The 17,672-nt window shown below is 40.2% G+C and overlaps 1 pseudogene; it reads left to right on the top strand.

Moving 5' to 3' along the window:
* The first annotated feature begins 924 nt into the window (after nt 1–924).
* LOC116912761 lies at nt 925–2,480 on the top strand (annotated as a pseudogene).
* The last annotated feature ends 15,192 nt before the right edge of the window (nt 2,481–17,672 follow it).

Here is a 17,672-nt window from a genome sequence, read left to right as displayed (position 1 = left end):
TGTTTGCCACTTTATTTTTTAAGTACTATTTGGTAGTTCATTTTTGACATTGTCATTTAATTGCTTTTTGTTTACATTTCCTATCTCTAAAATACTCTTTATATCCTTCCCTGCACTCCTAAAATGCACATGACATCTTATTTCATTAATTCTTACTGAATATGTATATATTTTCATATACATATATATTGAAATATAAATTTTAGTGACTGTGTAAAATTGTATATTTATGTTCTGTTGGTTTATTATTTGGTACTATGTGGCCAATCTTTGTTCTCTGGTTGTCCCTGAAGATGACAATCTCTTCCATTCCCAGATTTATAGTTTCCTGTAAATGGTTGTGTAGGCTAGACTTTCCCAGCTTTCTTCCTTCCATGCTGATATGTATACTGTAGTGACATTTTTTCTCATTATATTTTGGAGATCATATTGGTAGAATTTCATGGTGTACCTTCTGCCAACTAGCTTCCTTATCCTTAGACTCTTAGGATCTTTCCTACCATCTTTTTCACTTTTTTCTTAGTCTTGGATGAGTGAACATTTTATAAGAGGGTACATTGCTTGATTTTAAATGTACATTTTAGAAAGGAGAAAGGTTTATGGAGTGGGACCCACTTGGTCTTTATTCCCTTTACCTTTTCCTCTGGTAGCATGTAGTATACTTTCTAGCAACTTGAATTCTAACCATTAGCTATAAAGCTTCTAGTTGAGGACCAGCTCAACTTTTCCATATTTGATACCATAAGTAAGGTTTGTCTTCAGGATGATATCCTTACCACTAGTTAATATAGAACAACACCACCATCCAGGGCTCAGGGATCTATGTGGAAAAGCATGTCAATAACTATAAGGGGCAGAGGTATTCAGCTTCAGTGAAATAGTATCATTAAGAAAAAAGGGTAAGCTGCTGCCATGGGAGCAGCCATGGCCAAGAACACTGGCTTAGAGAACCACTGCATTAAGAACTTCAAGAACAAGGGCTGTGATGTGGAGACAATGTGAAGACACAGAAATCAAGTGGCAGTTGAACTCCGGAAGAACAAAAGAAATGATGAATACTTACTGAAAAAGAGAAATGTTCCTCAAGAAAAAGCTGAGAAGATTCGATATTGATGCTGTATTTAAAGCACAAAATGAAACACTAGTAGCTATATTATAGAGTGTCACAAGTGATAATCTCGTAGTCCAGTTAAGTGCTGTGCAGGCAGCAAGGAAACTATTTTCTGGTGACAGAAATTCACCAATTAATGACCTAATAAAATCTGGGATTTTATCAATTCTTATCAAATGTCTAGAAAGAGATGACAATCGTTCATCACAGTTTGAAGCTGCTTAGACACTAATATACCATCAGGAACTTCTGCACAGACTCAAGCTGATGTACAGTCCAATGCAGTACCACATTTTTCTGTGACTCCTCCATTTTCCACATCAGAATGTTTGTGAACAAGTGGTGTGGGCTTTGGGAAACAATGTAGGTGATGGTCTTCATGCAGATTGTGTCTTATCACTGGGAGTTGTCAAACCTCTTCTGTCCTTAATCAATTCTTCCATTCCTATCACCTTTCTTCAGAATGTCACATGTGTCATTGTCAATCTTTGTAGAAATAAAGAACCCTCACCACCTATGGAGACCGTTCAGGAGATTTTGCCAGCTTTATATGTCCTCATCTACCACACGACATTAGACATTCTTGTAGATACTGTTTGGGTACTGTCCTACTTGACAGGAAATGAGCAGATACAGATGGTTACTGATTTAGGTGTTGAACCCTTCCTTATGCCCCTTCTGAGTCACCAGAAAGTCAAAGTTCAAACTGCAGCACTCAGAGAAGTTGGGAACATAGTTACTGGCACTGATGTGCAGACCCAAGTGCTTCTTAGTTGTGGTGTGCTGTCCCACTTTCCAAACCTCTTGACACACCCAAAAGAGAAAATAATACGGAAGCAGTATGGTTCCTTTCCAATATAACAGCAGGCAATGAGCAGCAAGTTCAAACTGTAATAGATGCTGGGTTAATCCCTATGATTATTCATCAGCTCCCTAAGGGGGACTTCAGAACACAAAAGGAAGCTCCTTGGGCAATTAGCAGTTTAACAATAAGTGGCAGAAAAGGTCAAGTTGAATTCCTTGTACAACAGAATGCAATACCACCATTCTGTAATTTACTGTCATTAAAAAATCTCAAGTGGTGCAGGTGGTTCTAGATGGTCTAAAAAAATCATGCTGACTGATGTCTGATGATGAAGCAAGCACAGTAGCTTAGATCATAGAAAAGTATGGAGATTTGGAGAAAATTGAAGTTTTGCAGCAACATGAAATTGAAGACATATATAAATTAGCATTTTAAATCATAAATCAATACTTCTCTGGTGATGATATTGATGAAGATCCTAGACTCATTCCTGAAGCAACACAAAGAGTTACTTAGAATTTTGATCCAACAGCCAACCTTCAAACAAAAGAATTTAATTTCTAAGGTCAATTAAGTGCCACATCTTTTATTCAATATGAAACACCACCAGATGGCCACCAGGCGATAAGACAGTAAGCAACAGAAGGCTCCCAGCACTCTTGCCTCTTCATTTTGATGTTTTTAAAGCAAGCCATGTCTCAGTCACTTTGCAGTTGCCAAAAGTCACTCTCTCATGGATTGTAAATGTATATGCATGATTTCCTAACTAGAATTCCCCCTAACCATCTCAACTCCCCTATATTTTCCACACTCCCTGGTGCCACATGCTGACATTTGCAATCTCCAATTAGAATACTCCATAGTGGAGGTGTATCAGCTGTCCACTGATGCATATCCCTTTGGAAAAAAGTGTGCTGTGGATCAAGACACTTTGGTATGATGTATATTCATGTTGGAAGGCTACAGAGGTGCAGTGTGATCTGAGCTCTATCATTGTCCTCCACAAACATATTTTCATATTTTTTTAAATTTTAATTTTCTTAGATCTTTATGTAGTTATATTTCAAATGTTATCCCCTTTTCCCCCTCTCCCATTGTCCCTCTCCCTTCCCCCTGCTCCTATTAGAATGCTCCCATTCCCTCCCACCAACCCACTCCAATCTCAATGCCTTGGCATTACCCTACATTGTGGAAATGAGCCTTCACATGACCAAGGGCTTTTCCTCCTATTGATGCTGGACAATGCTATCTTCTGCCACATATGTGGCTAGAGTCATGTGTTCCTCCATGAGTACTCATTAGTTGGTGAATTAGTCCCTGGGAGCTCTGGTGGGGTCTGAATGATTGATATTGTGGTTTATCCTATGGCGTGGCAAATCCCTCCAGCTCCTTCACTATTTTCTCTAACTCCTCCATTGGGGTCCCCTTGTTCAGTCCAATGGTTAGCTGCAACCATCCCCACCCGTATCAGTAGGGCTCTGGCAGAGCCTCTAGGAGACACCCATATCTGGCTCCTGATAGCAAGCACTTCTTGGCATCAGCAATAATGACTAGGTTTGGTGGCTATATATGGGATTGATCCCCAGGTGGGGCAGTCTCTGGATAACCTTTTCTTTAGTCCCTGATCCACTCTTTGTCCCTGTATTTCTTCCTGTGATTGTTTTGTTGTCCCTTCTAAAAAGGAATGAAGCATCCACATTTTGGTCTTCCTTCTTGTTGGGCTTCATGTGGTCTGTGATTTTTTTCCTTAGGTATTTTCAGCTTTTGGCTAATAATCCACTTATCAGTGAGTTCATATTGTATGTTCTTTTGTGATTGGGTTACCTAACTCAGGATGATATTTTCTATCCATTTGCCTATGAATTTTATGAAGTCATTGTTTCTAATAGCTGAGTAGTACTCCATTGTGTAAATGTACCACATTTTCTTTATCCACTCCTCTGTTGAAGGACATTTGGGTTCTTTCCAACTTCTGGCTATTATAAATAAGGCTGCTATGAAGACAGTAGACCATGTGTCCTGGTTATATGTTGGATCATCTTTTGGGCTACCAGGAGTGGTATAGCTGGGTTGTCAGGTAGTACTATGTCCAAGTTTTAGAGGAACCTCCAGACTGATTTACAGAGTGGTTGTACCAGTTTGCAGTCCCACCAAAAATGGAGGAGTGTTCCTCTTTGTTCACATCCTCACCAGCATCTGTTGTCACCTGAGTTTTTTTTTATCTTAGCCGTTCTGACTGGTGTGAGGTGGAATCTCAGGGTTGTTTCGATTTGCATTTCCCTGATGACTAAGGATGTTGAACATTTCTTTAGGTACTTCTCATCCATTTGATTCCTCAGCTGAGAATTTTTTGTTTAGCTCTATACCCCATTTTTTTAAAAAGATTTACTTATTATATATAAGTACACTGTAGCTCTCTTCAGACACACCAGAAGAGGGTGTCAGATCTCATTACAGATGTTTGTGGGTCACCATGTGATTGCTGGGACCTCTGGAAGAGCAGTCAGTGCTATTAGCCAATGAGCCATCACTCCAGCCCCTGTAAACATTTTAAAATAGGGTTATTTGGTTCTCTGTAGTCTAGGTTCTTGAGTTCTTTGTATATATTGAATATTAATCATCCATCGGATGTAGGATTGGTAAAGATCTTTTTCCAAGATGGATGTAGGATTGGTAAAGATCTTTGACCAATCTGTAGGCTGCTGTTTTGTCCTAATGACAGTGTCCTTTACCTTACAGAAGCTTTGCAATTTTATGAGGTCCCATTTGTCTATTGTTGATCTTAGAGCATAAGACATTGGTGTTTCTGTTCAGGAAGTTTTCTCCTGTGCTTATGTGTTCAAAGCTTTCTCTCAGTTTTTCTTCTAATAGATTGAGTGTACCTGGTTTTATGTGGAAGTCCTTGATCCGCTTGTGTAGAGGGCCGCTATAACATTTGCCACCACAAGATGGCGCTGGCTTCCACTGCGCCCCACGTGGAAGGCCAGGATAGCTTTCGCCATTACAAGATGGCGCTGGCGTCCGCTGCGCCAGCCGACTTCCTTTCAGGGAGTTAACTGTGTGCGCATGTGCAAGAGTGCCTTCGTGCCAGGTCTTTGCCCACTCCGGGGCGTGCCTAATGAGATCATGGGTAAGCGACCAATCAGGTGTGGATGCGCCACGCTAGGGTGTATATAAGCCGTGCCATGCCGGCGCGCGGCGCCTCTCCTTAAGATTCAATAAACGTTTTAGCTGCAGCAAGGATTCGTATGTCCCCGTGTGTTTTCTGGCTGGCAAGGTCGCGCAGGACATTTGGTGCCGAGAACCCGGGACAAACGCCTCACCATCGCCGGCGCCGAGGAGAGCCTCCGGTTACGGAAAGGGTCCAGAAGCTGCAGGATGCGGGTGAGACCCTGAGAGACAATGTTTAGCCTTGATCTGTTCCACCTCACTCCCTTGCTAGATGTGGCAGAAGCCTCTATTATTGTTTTGGCAGCCCTCGGGTTTTTTCTATTGGCCTTTGAGTTTCTAGCTACCGACAGGCAGCGTCAGAGGTCGCATGGGAGCCGCCCAGCTGTAACAGCAAAGCAAAGAGCGCGGGAGGAGGGGCAAGGCGGCATGTCAGAAACAGTGTTGGGTAAAAAATTAAAGAGCTCAAGGAAAAATAACAAGCAGACAGTCCCCTCCAATGCGGAGGCGAGAGAGTGGGGAAAAAAACGCCCCGGGAGAGATAAAACAGAGAAGGGAGAAAAAAGTCTTGAAAAGGAGAAGTCTTTATCCGGTAAAGGATTTAAAGACTTCAGAGCTTGATAGCTCAGAGACAGACGAGCTTAGCTCCTCTGAGGAAGAGGATTTAGAAGATGAGGCAGCTCGCTATGAAGAAGAGCTTCACAGAGTCATACTGATCAGCTTTGATAGAGGTAGACCGCCTGAAAATTTATTCAGGAGAATCAAACAAAAGGACATCTCAATGCCCATGCACAGCTTGATGGGGTTAATGTAATTGGGTTGTGAGTAAAAATATTCAGGACTGTGTTTCACTTCCATACCATTTGTGAATGTCAGTTGTGCTGCTCAGATATCCCGTAATATATCTCAGTATCTTACAGGAATTGGGTTTCAACACGTTGATGGACTAGTCCAGGAATTGAGACAATCCATCGTACATATCAACTCCACTCGAGTGGATAGTCGCCGTGAAAGTGGTGGGAAAAGGAAAATCCTACCTCTCTGCTGACACCATCTAGTTTTTTCCCTCTTTGTCTATTGTCTGTCCTTGGTGCACAAAGCTGTCCATGTCTGTCAGTTTATGTCTGTGGTTTTTGTTTCTCATTGTTTAAATGTTTTATGTTTCGTGTTCAAAAGAAAAAATGGTAAAAACTCTATCTGCCAGTCGTTCACACCTTGACTTGGTTTTAACTCATTTCAAGAAGGGAACAATGAATAAAAAGCAGTTTCAATTGGCTTTTGGAGCCTACATCTGTAGCTAGAAGCCTAAGTCCGCTGGGCAAGCTCCCCAGTGGGGCTGGCTAAATGTTTGTACTAGCCGATCCTAAAGGCACCAGGAGTTTCACAGCTTCTATGGTAATGAAACTGAAAAATCTTTGACTGTGATTATTGGACTCAACAGGTGACAAGGTGCTTCTCTTAAAATCACAGCTAGAAAACTAAAAATGGTGCTTGGTGTAAATATTAAAGACATGTATAGCCACTTCAATTTTGTTTCTGATTGGTTTTAAATGTATAAATAAGCTCTACACGCCTTGGTTATGGGCTATTGACTTTCAAGTTATTAGATATGGTTAAAAAGGTATAACATTGGTAACAGAAAGTTGGCTTAAAACTGTAATTTGGATGAAGTCATTCTAGACAACATGCGGCATGAGCCAACCTAGGGAAACAGATCTACATTGAGATAATATTTTTATGGAACTCTTATTCTAGAAACCAGGCTTCTAAAAGAATTTAGGACAATGTCTCTTTGTTGAGGTACTGGAGACTACACCATCGTGCGTTCATATATAGGAATTGGCAGTCAAACTTTGTACTAGATTGTTGGAGGTCGAGTTTTGCTTTCCAAAGTTATGATTTGACCTGAAGCTATCTGTATTTTGATGCTAATTCCACTGCCCCAAGAACAGCTGCCTAGTCAGTACTCAGAACGCAGGTGACCTTGTGGTTGTGCTCTGGTGTTACAAGGAGAACTTAAGGATTTGATTAAGGATTGCCAGTGTTACATTGACTAACTCAAACTTATTTTTAATTAAGAAAAAAATCAAACAGGTAGAGATTGTTACAAGATTTATGAAAGATTGATGAGGTTTTGGAACTTGTGAGAACATTACAGCCAGTCTGTTTACTTCAACTGCCATTTCAAGATAGATTTAGAGGATTGATTTTGAGTTTTCATTTCGTGAGCTTGCTTATAATTTTAGAGAGCCGGTAAAGTGATATCATTAAGAATGGCTAATAGCCTTATATTATGTAATTTTGTTGCTTCTTCAATATAAGGAGTTAGAACTTTGAATCTTTCAGTGTATATAGCAATTTTTACTACAAACCTTTGCTCTCAAAATGAGCTTTAATATTTGGGGAGTAGCTGTTAGACTACTCCAGAAAAGAATATTTGAAATTAATTTTAAGCTTCTAAGGATATGTTAATTGGCTAAGTACCTCACCTTACCAGAGGACTTAAGCCTTTGTTATCCACATTGGAGGTAAAGCTTCAGTTGTGTTAATACAGAACTGTAGGCTAGAGTCATGGAAGTATTTTAAAAAGAAACCTGGTAAAACATATCTTATTCCAAACAACAGTTAATTGGTTATTACAAAATACTGATATTTGGCCTATTACATATACAAATTTTTCAGGCAAAATTGATAATTTTACTCTTTACATGCTTTTATACTTCCTGTATATTTGTGCATATAACCCATAGGAAATGCACTTACTATATTTATAGGTGGTTCATCTAATGAAAAGGCTACATGTACGATTAGATCACTTGTTTATTCTCTTGAGTTTCTATTGCTTCAACACAGATTATTAAATTACGTGCTATAGCCACTGTTTTTAAAATGTTAAAAAATCAAGCTTTCAATTCACATACTGATAGCCAATGTGTGGCTTGTGGTTTACAATTGATTTCAATTACTTAATGCTTTATTAGAGACAGGTTTTCTACTTAAAATCAATGAGTGATTTCAGTGTGAATGTCTGACAACTCACTATCCTTTCAGTGCTCTGGCTCAGACAACTAAACAAAACCATAGACCCAGCTCTTTGAAAAAGGTAATAGAGTTGATATGAAAAGAAGAAGCCTTCATTTGCTTACTTTAAATTCTCAGCCTCGCCCTGCCAGCTCAGGGATTTCTAGTAAGACTGAAATTGGACAATATTTACAGGATTTTACATTTCTAATTAATGCTTATGTTTAGGTAAATAAAGTTTGTGAGGTGCTAGAGAAATGGCTTAGTGGTTAAGAGCACTAAGTACTGTTCCTTTATAGGCCATTTAAGAACTCAAACCGGATTGCCTGGACCCCTTAGCAAGGGAGGACAATGATACCAGGCATATAATAGGCCTTACATAGGAACAATTAGTCAAAAAATCTCATTCTTTGTATCACCAAAACAATAATGCTAGAGACAATAATTTGGTATACAAGTCAATTTATAAATACAAGTGCTCAGTGTCCTCAATTTAATCCTTGAGGACTTACCTTAATAAATAATATCTTTACTATATCTTAATAAATAAAAAGGGGGAGTTATCCCTGTATGCTAAATAATGCTCCTTTTATTTCAATTTTAAAATTTGGATGCCGAAGTTTATGGCAACCTACAACTAGGCATACTTCTGCCTAGGTGAAATAGAAAGATCCACATATTGACATGATCCTGTTCAGATATTTTATATGGGGAAGAGGGAGTCTTTGTGTTTTTTCTACAGGATGCTACAAGAGTGTGCCAGCTGCCTGAGTGGCGGGTGAGACTTGCTGATCCTGGGAGCATGAAGATTCAGGGTTGTTTCCAGTTTCTGGCTATTTCAAGTAAGGCTGTTATGAACATAGTGGAACATGTGTCCTTATTACATGTTGGAGCAACTTTTGGCTAGATGCTCATTTTCTGAGTAACCTCCAGACTTATTTCCACAGTGGCTGTACAGCTTGTAATCTCCCCAGCAATTGAGGAATATTCCTCTTTCTCTACATCCTTGTCAGCATCTACTGTTGCCTGAGATTTTAATCTTAGCCATTCTTGTTGGTCTGAGGTGGAATCCCAGGGTCATTTGATTTGAATTTTACTGATGACTAAGGATGTTAAATATTTCTTTAGATGCCTCTCAGCCATTTGAGATTCCTCAGTTGAGAATTCTTGGTTTAGCTCTGTACCCTATTTCTTCAAGTCTCTGAGGAAAGTGACCTCAGAAGATGGAAAGATCTCCCATGCTCATGGATCAGGAGGATTGACATATTAGCTTTTTAAAATATGAAATTTTATTGTAATAATATGGAATAACTTGAACTTATTTTCAATTTCTAATATTCAATAGTTCCCTATGTTGTTTTTCTATAAAAATGACAGAATTATATTATATCTTTATACAAGCTGTGGAATCAATTTCACCCAGGAAATGGTTTTCTGAATCAACAAGCTCAACCCTCATTGCTTTCTGACTTACTATCCTGCTGGCTCCGACTCTTTTCTCATGGTGGTTTTTAAAGTGTATATATAGCCCACTTTTGATTACAAATCATTATTAATAACTTTGGTTAACTTTGTGACAATATATTGCTATATCACTTGAATAACTGTCAATATCTGATGGGAAGTCTCGAGTGACAATTAAGGTGTGTTTACATTTAAATTCCTGCTGTTCATGGGAAAGGACATTGAGACAGAGTCTGTTTTGGCACTTTGGGTAGCCTAGAACTTGCTAGGTAGACAGGGTTAGCCTCAAACTCACAAATAACCCAACTCTGCCTTCTGATTTCTGAAGTTAAAGGAATGTGCCAACATCCTAGCTCACATTTATCATTAAACAAAAAGACTAATTTAAAGTAAGACAGGATATCATAGAGAGGCCTGGAAGGAACTGAACTCAAAATCCTCCTGTCTTATCTCTTCCTTTGTTCATGATCACATGCATTTTCCCTCTGCCTGGATAAGAGGCTCCATTATGACTTATCTTGATTCCACTGTTGGTAACATTTTCAAGGTACGTTCATGGTCTCGTGGTGCCCATTCTAAATAGAATCACAGCAATTAGGAGATACTGAATATCAAATAAATCAATGTTTTGATTCATTTCCTATAAGAAACATACTATATCAAATCCTACTTAAACACATGTCCTTTTCAGTTTTACCAACTGTAATTCAGCCTATATCATCCATTCCCATCCTTTAAATCTGGAAAGCTTGGTATATGCTTATTTTGTGGACATTTTAACCTTGATTTATTTTCAACTTTACATGTATTGGAGAGAAATCAAGAATAGTCACATAGAACAGGTGGAACTGAAATTATAGAGCACTCAAATAACACAGAGCAGACACAGGCAGTCTCAGTGAGAGTGTGATGACGGGCAGGAAGCCCTGTGTTCTACTTGAAGAAGGTTGGACAATAATGATTAGCTGAGATCTCTGGTTTTTATGGAAATGCAAAACCCATAGTAGGTAAGATATGAGGGAAGACATCTGAGGTGCTATCAGGTACAGACCCTTAGCAATGTCACATGGCTGCTAGAGAAATCTCAATTCGGTGTCTAGAACACAAGCAGAAAAGGCAGTATTCTGTATCTGTTTATAATGTTCTTATAGAGCAATGTGCTGTGTCTTCAGCAACCTTGTTCAACATCAATCATTTTACCCCCTAGCTATTGGTAACTGTCTTGTTTATACTGTGAATGTGGCAAAGATATTTGGGAAGGGATAGTGACAGCATTGTCTCTGTGTGCTGAGTCTTTATGTCTTTTTTTTTTAATCACTTCTTTAATGTCATCAGTGATCACCTCATTTCCTGCAGTCAATACTTATATTTCCATCTTTACATACTGAAAATTTATAATATGTACTGGACCTGATGGTACTAAGTCAAACAGTTCTCTGAAGGTGTAGTGAGGATGAATATAGGAAAGACAGAGAAGACTCAGGGGCAAAGGTTAGAAATTGGGAGGGCTTTTTATTCAATACTATGTCAACCTCAAGTTTAATACTCTTAGGCTTTATATACGTTATAGTATCTTGGTAAACAAAGTTACAAGTTAATAGAAATAGTTTGCTAAAATGTACACAAGACATTCCTTCCCATCCCAAACCCTCTGCTCTTTCTGCCAAGGTCAGTAGAATTTTCATCCCCTTACCTTGAACCACAGGAGAACATCCTTTTCTCCTTTCATAGTTCAGAAGTCCAGGAAATCTGCCAACAGGACCTGGCCTGTTTTGAATCCTCCTGGCAGGCAGACTTTTTCTCTCCCTTTTTCTCTCTGCTTCAGAGAAGTGGCAAAATGGCTCTCAATCCCCGCCCCTCTTTCAAATATTTATACTGTCTCAACTATTGGCAAAGACTGGGATTGTCTGCGTGTTCCCTTAAGAAGCATGGATCTTAACCATATTGAAGCAATGAATCCAAGCATCATGCTGTGTCTAGGTTGATCCACTTCTGAAAGAATCTTAGCTGTCTTATACTACTGGCCTTTGCAATGGGAGATGTAACCTATTAAGTTATAGTTTTGTGCCATGTATGTTAGAGATCTGCACAGATGTTTAAAAAGAACCGAGGGCTCACTTAACCATAGGTGGTAACAGGCATAATCCTATAACCATTAGAGTTCCTAAAGCTAGTACTGAAAAGTCCAAATGAGTAAATGAAGACCAGGAAGGCATGCTTAATTGTCCTAACCATTTTGAGGCAGCTTTTGTAGCGCCAAATTCCAGGGCTGTAGATAAATCATTAGGTCTACTCAAAGATTTTTGAATTTCATGTAAGCCTCTATCTGAATACCAAGATTCTGAAACATTAACTAGAAGCATAACAAATGAAGGTTGATGAAATACCTTTACAGAAATTCCTTGTACAAAAATCAGACATACAATTAGTTAAATTACAGTATGCCCAGTTACATTGAATCTAAAACCATACATAGTTATATTACTTTTCCCTCCAACAACAAATATAGTAGGAAAATGCAGGCAAGTATATACCCCATCCCACCTTGCCTGATAACAATCTGAAGCCATACAATTACTAACAGTACAATTGTCACAGGTTATATTAAACAAATCTTCAGACACAGAAACATTCATTTGTGCAATCATCAACACATGAGACTGTTGGACTCTGGCGCCAGGTACTTTTCGCAGAGATCTCTCAACCAACTAGGTGCTCAGGTTCAGGTGAGGAGGAGAAAACTCGGGCAGGGAGGGGGAACAGCTTTCGCATCCCCCAGCTGTTGGTCCTTCTCTTTACCTCTGCTCCCTGCTGCTTTGGTTGCTCGGGCTAAGCTGAGCCAGCAGGAGACTGACTAGCTAGCAAGGGGTTTAGGGGAGCTACTGGCAGAGATTTCAGGAAGAGCAGATCTCTTCCCCAAGAGGAGGTGTTACAGCTCTTATGATAGAAGCTCTCAGACGATGGAGTAATTCCTGCATCTTTTAATTCTGAACACCACCACAGTTAAACAGTTTTTTTTTTTTTTTTTTTTTTTTTGATGCGTCAGACCTCATCTACACATTTGGTGGCATGGTCCTGTTTCTATGACTGATCTGTCTTGAGCCTATGTTATCTGTGGTCACGTCCTCATCTGTGGAGGAGGGGCTTGGGGCATTTGCTCTACTTGACTTGGTCTATCTCAAACATCTCTACAGGGGTTTGTCGGGGGGTGGGGCTGCAGCTAATAAAACCCTGATCTGGGGGGCTGGGAATGTGCCTTTTAGGCTTTCCCAGGGATTCATCTTATCTTGACCAGGTATCAGGGTACCTTTCACTGCCTGCTGCCCCACATGAGACAAGGATACAAAAACTTATAAAATCTTGACAAGAGACCGGTTCGTTTTCAAAGTGTATGCCCAGGGGAGTTCCATTTTGACTTAGCATTTCAGCCTGTAGAGTGGGACAATGGATGTCAAATCTCTTTTCGGTATCAAGTTCTTGTTGATATTAGGATACTGCAAAGGTTCCCAGAAAGGCTTAGACACTAGCCAGAGGCTGGCAATGGGGCATTTATCAAAAGCATCTGGTTAGCTAATCCAGATGAAAGACAGGGAGCAATCACATTGGCTGAACTAGTTAAAACTAGCTTTCAGCAAGTCCAGAGTTGAGCAGTTCCACAGGTGAACCCTAGAGGGAGTCTGTCAGGCATGTGAAATCTGAGACAAATATAGATTAGAAACAGAAATTAAAATTATCTAACAAATTGTGACACGTAAGAAATCCTAAAACTAAGGGAAAATCCCATTTTCAAAAACAGGCAGGTGTACTTATCTGGAGTTCGTTTGATCTGTGACAGTTGGGATCAAGTCATATGACTTTTGATTCCCTGAATTGAATATGAAATTTGGTTTACAAAAGAATACACGTTCCTATTTACTATTGTATTGAAATTGCTATTTATAAATTTAGTAAACAAGTGTTAGTTATAAAAGTTATAGTGTCAGCATCTAGTGCGTTGGAGCCCCTGGGTAGGGTTGCAAATAACCAGGACACAGGGGATGCAGAGCAAAGGCAGAAGCAAGTGCATGCAGTTGCAAACTTTATAATCCTTAAATAGATATGAATATGTATTACCTCAATTTCCATTTCGGCAAGATACCATAAGATTGTTATTCCCACAATACCAGGAATAACTGAGGCAAGATTAAATGAAGAAATAAGACTGCCCCACTCACCTACCCACCCACCTAACACTACTTCATCCTCCCCTCTGCATCCTCCTTCTTTGGGGCATCAGTCTCTACAGGACTATGCACATCCTCTCCCATTGAGTTCAGACCAGGCAGTCCGCTGCTATGAACATGATGGGGGACACAGGACAGCCCAGGCATGCCTTTTGGTTGTTGCCTTAGACTCTGGGAGCTCTTAAAGGTCTGGATTAGTTGATATCCTTGTTGTTCCTACAGGGTTGCCATCTCCTTCGTCTTCTTCCCCTAATTCTTTTATAGGGGTCCCCGATTACAGTCCAATGATTGGCAGTAATAATCTACATCTTTCTCAGCCAGCTGCTTGTAGAACCTCTCAGAGGACAGCCATGCTAGGCTCTTGTCTGCACACACAACATGATAGCAGTAAAAGTGTCGGGGTTTGGTGTCCACCCATGGGATGGATCCCAAATTGGACTGGTCACTTTATGGCCTATCCTTCAATTTCTGCTCCATTTTCCTTCCTGCATTTCTTTTTGAAAGGAACAATTCTAGCTCAAAAATTTTGAGGGTAGGTTGGTGTGATCCCATTCCTCTACTAGGAGCACTGTCTATCTACTGGAGGTGGTCTCTTCAGGTTCCATATCCCCACTGTCTGGCATTTCAGGTAAGATCATCCTCATGAATCCTGACAGACTCTCACATAACACATCTCTGGGATTTTCTATTGTCCCCCCTGCCCTGCAATCCCAGTAGCTGCTTATTTCCATTCTTTCTCCTGACACCTCTGGATTTCTCACCTGTCTACCCTCATAACTGATCTCCTTCCCCCCATCTCCCCTCACCTCTCCCAATCAGGCTCGTTGATCCCTCTGCCTCTCAATAAATGATATTGAAGAATCCTCACAAGGGACGTTCGTTATTCTTGTTAAACTTCTTAGGGTCTGTGGGTTGTATCATGGGTATTCTGTACTTTTTGGATAATATCCACTTATCAGTGAATACATAGCATGCACTTTTGGGTCTGGGTTACCTTACTTGGGATGATATTTTCTAGTTCCTTCCATTTGCCTTTGAAGTTTGAAATAACTCATTTTTAATAGCTGAGTACTATTCCATTGTGTAAACAAACCACATTTTCTGTATCCATTCTTTGATTGAGGGACATCTGGGATATTTCCAGTTTTTGGCTATTACAAATGAGGCTGTTATGAACACAATGGAGGACATATTGTTGTGGTAGGGTGGAGCATTTTTGGGTATATGCCCAGGAGTGGTAGAGCTGGGTCTTCAGGTAGAACTATTTCCAGTTTTCTGAGTAACTGTCAGATAGATTTCCAGAGTGGTTTTACCAGTTTGCAATCCAATCAGCAATGAAGAGAGTGTTCCCCTTTCTTTACCACATGCTTTTTTTTTTGTTGTTGTTCTTTTTTTTTTTCGGAGCTGGGGACCAAACCCAGGGCCTTGCGCTTCCTAGGCAAGCGCTCTACCACTGAGCTAAATCTCCAACCCCTCCCCTTTCTTTACATCCTCACCATCAGGTACTGTCACTTGAGATTTTGATCTTAGCCATTCTGTTTGATATAAGGTGGGATATCTGGGTCATTTTGATTTGCATTTCCCCAATGACTAAGGATATCAACCATTTTTTCAGTTGCTTCTCTAACATTCAAAATTCCTGTGTTGAGATTTCTCTCTTAAGCTCTGTACCTCATTTTTAAATTGGTTTAGTTTTTGGAGTCTACCTTTTTGTATTTTTTAATAGTAACCTTCTAAGAGTTTTATGGTTAGAGAAGATATTTTCCCAATCTGTATATTGTTTTGTTCTATTGACAGTGTCCTTTGCCTTATAGAAGCTTTTCAGTTTCATGAGGTCCCATTTGTCATTTGTTGACTTTAGAGCCTGAGGCATTGATGTTCTGTTCAGGAAAACTTTCCCTGGGCCAATGTATTTGAGGTTTATTCCCACTTTCTCTTTTATTAGATTCAGTGTATCTGGTTTTATGTTGAGGTCCTTGTTCTACTTGGGCATGAACTTTGTACAAGATGATACTTCTGTATCAATTTGCATTCTTCTACAACCAGACTGACAGTTAGACCAACATCATTTGTTGAAGACATTTTTCTTTTTCCACTGTCTGGTTTTGGCTTTTTGTCAAATGCAAAGTGTCCATACATGTATGTGTTTATTTCTAGGCCTTCAATTGTATTTCTTTGATTGACATGTCTTTCTCTGTACCAATACCATGTGTTTTTTTTTCTCCTCACTATTTTATTACTATTTATCACTTGGTAGGACAACTTGAGGTCAGAAATGGTGATTCCCCCAGCAGATATTTTATTGTTGAGAATTGTTTTGGCTATTCTGGTTTTTTGTTTGTTTGTTTGTTTGTTTGTTGTTTTTCTATAAGAAGTTGAGAATTGCTCTTTTCATGTTTATGAGGAATTGTGTTGTAATTTTGATGGGGTATATATTGAATATTTAGATTTATTTTGGTAAATGGCCATTTTTCCTGTGTGAATCCTATCTATCAATGAGCATGGGAGATCTTTCCATCTTCTGAGGTCTTCTTCAATTTCTTTCTTCAGAGACTTTAGGTTCTTGCCATGCAGATCATCCACTTGCCTGGCTAGAGTTATACCAAGTTATTTTATTCCATTTGTGGCTATTGTAAAGGGTATTGTTTCCCTTATTTTTTTCTCAGCTGGTTTATCATTTGTACAAAGTAAGGCTACTGATTTGAGTTAATTTTACATCTAGCCTTTTTGCTCAAGATGTTTATCAGGGCCCGGCCCGCAGCAGCTCTCTGCTCCCAAACCCCGTGGGAGAGAGACCTCACTGCCTGGTCAGGTGGGCACTCCTGCGGCTGCAGAGCGGAAGAGACCACCAACACTGCCCACCCCTGCCCACATCCCTGGCCCAAAAGGAAACTGTATATAGCCTCTGGGTTCCCGTGGGGGAGGGCCCAGGAGCGGCAGGACCCCTGCGCTGAGACACCACCGGAACCTGAAGGAACAGACCGGATAAACAGTTCTCTGCACCCAAATCCCGTGGGAGGGAGAGCTAAACCTTCAGAGAGGCAGACACGCCTGGGAAACCAGAAGAGACTGCACTCTGCACACATCTCTGACGCCAGAGGAAAACACCAAACGCCATCTGGAACCCTGGTGCATGGAGGCTCCCGGAAAGAGCAGTGCAGATCTTCCTGGTTGCTGCCACTGCAGAGAGCTCGTAGGCAGCACCCCACAAGCAAACTTGAGCCTCAGGACCACAGGTAAGACCAACTTTTCTGCTGCAAGAGACCTGCCTGGTGAACACCAAACACAGGCCCACAGGAACAGCTGAAGACCTGTAGAGAGGAAAAACTACACGACCGAAAGCAGAACACTCTGTCCCCATAACTGGCTGAAAGAAAACAGGAAAACAGGTCTACAGCACTCCTGACACACAGGTTTATAGGACAGTCTAGCCACTGTCAGAAATAGCAGAACAAAGTAACACTAGAGATAATCTGATGGCGAGAGGCAAGCACAGGAACCCAAGCAATAGAAACCAAGACTACCTGGCATCATTGGAGGCCAATTCTCCCACCAAAGCAAACAGGGAATATCCAAACACACCAGAAAAGCAAGATCTAGTTTCAAAATCATATTTGATCATGATGCTGGAGGACTTCAAGAAAGACGTGAAGAACTCCCTTAGAGAACAAGTAGAAGCCTACAGAGAGGAATCGCAAAAATCCTTGAAAGAATTCCAGGAAATCATAATTAAAAAAGTAGAAGCCCATAGAGAGGAGTCACAAAAATCCCTGAAAGAATTCCAGGAAATCATAAATAAACAAGTAGAAGCCCATAGAGAGGAGTCACAAAAATCCCTGAAAGAATTCCAGGAAAACACAATCAAGCAGTTGAAGGAATT

Source organism: Rattus rattus, chromosome 11 (genome assembly GCF_011064425.1).
Source record: "Rattus rattus isolate New Zealand chromosome 11, Rrattus_CSIRO_v1, whole genome shotgun sequence".
In the NCBI taxonomy this organism is placed as follows: domain Eukaryota; kingdom Metazoa; phylum Chordata; class Mammalia; order Rodentia; family Muridae; genus Rattus; species Rattus rattus.
Note: the sequence above shows the minus strand (reverse complement) of the source record. Positions and strands in the feature narration are given on the sequence as shown.